This window comes from Syngnathus floridae, chromosome 1, assembly GCF_059516105.1.
Source record: "Syngnathus floridae isolate MCC-2025c chromosome 1, RoL_Sflo_1.0, whole genome shotgun sequence".
In the NCBI taxonomy this organism is placed as follows: Eukaryota; Metazoa; Chordata; class Actinopteri; order Syngnathiformes; family Syngnathidae; genus Syngnathus; species Syngnathus floridae.
Genome location: NC_142413.1, coordinates 14,848,149 through 14,849,313, shown reverse-complemented (window position 1 = coordinate 14,849,313; position 1,165 = coordinate 14,848,149).

The window sequence follows — 1,165 nt, the reverse complement described above, 5'->3', positions numbered from 1 at the left end:
TAGTAGAGTTTGGAGATGCAATCCACTTCTTGAAACTGTTTTTTTACGGTCTTCAAATTTCTCCACCAGCACTGCAATTGCACCTTTCCTCTCAGTTGCAAATGGGTGATCGGCAGCAAATTCAGCATGCTTTAGCTGAAAATGTCGCTCCAAATTCCTCTTCTGGTTATGTGAGAACTTCTCATTGCAAATCAAACATGCAGGCAAAAGCATTGGAAATGAAAGCAAATAGTTCAGTCCATTCTTTCTTAAACCCTCTGTTCTCATCAGCAATCTTTTTCTTTTTGAATCCATGGCCCATCACTCACACACCTGTTTGTTTACAACTCACCTGTGCTGTGTCGCAGGCTATGACGCAATTTTGCTATTTGGCGTCATTCTTAAATTCGGCATTTTTAATATATTACATACATTATACATACATTTTTACAGCATAAGTATGGTTGTGTCGTGATTACCATCTAAAAATCATATTTAAAAAAACACCACCACCAACAAAAAAGAAATTCTTTTCCATGTTCACGCATTTTTGCAAAAACTCCAGAGAGCCGCTAGGAGGTGCTAAAGAGCCGTATACGGCTCTGGAGCCGCGGGTTGTCGACCCCTGCACTATACCAATGGTTAAAAAAAAAAAAAAATAGAAAAAAACACACCAGGATGGATGCATGACGGCAATCGTGTCTTTGCCAATGAGGTGCCCCTTATTTATTTTTTTCAGGGAGTGCGCAATCAAAACCTGACACCAGAGGGCAGCATTTTCCCAACGATAACTTCCGATGGCATTAAACTCTCCCGGCTTCAAGTTTCAAGTTCCAAGCTTTAATTGTTATATGAAGCAAGTACTTCGCCGTAGTGTTTTGCTTTTGCACATATTGCTTTTAAAGGCTCTTTAACACCATGATTAAATTATTAATTTGCATTAGAATTCTGCTTTCCCCCTAAAAATCCAACGTTTTACTAGATAAACAGAACATTTCCTCAAAAAAGACAGAGGTATAAAATGTTATAGTTTTCCTAAGAAAAATTATTTGGTCAGTAAAAGGCTTCGCAGTCTGTGTGATATATTTTGTAAGAGTTGTAAGAGTAAAAAATGATTTGCAATTGCATCATCATGGCAGCATCATAAAACACCATGTATCTTCTGTTGTTGTCTCCCACTTGGCAC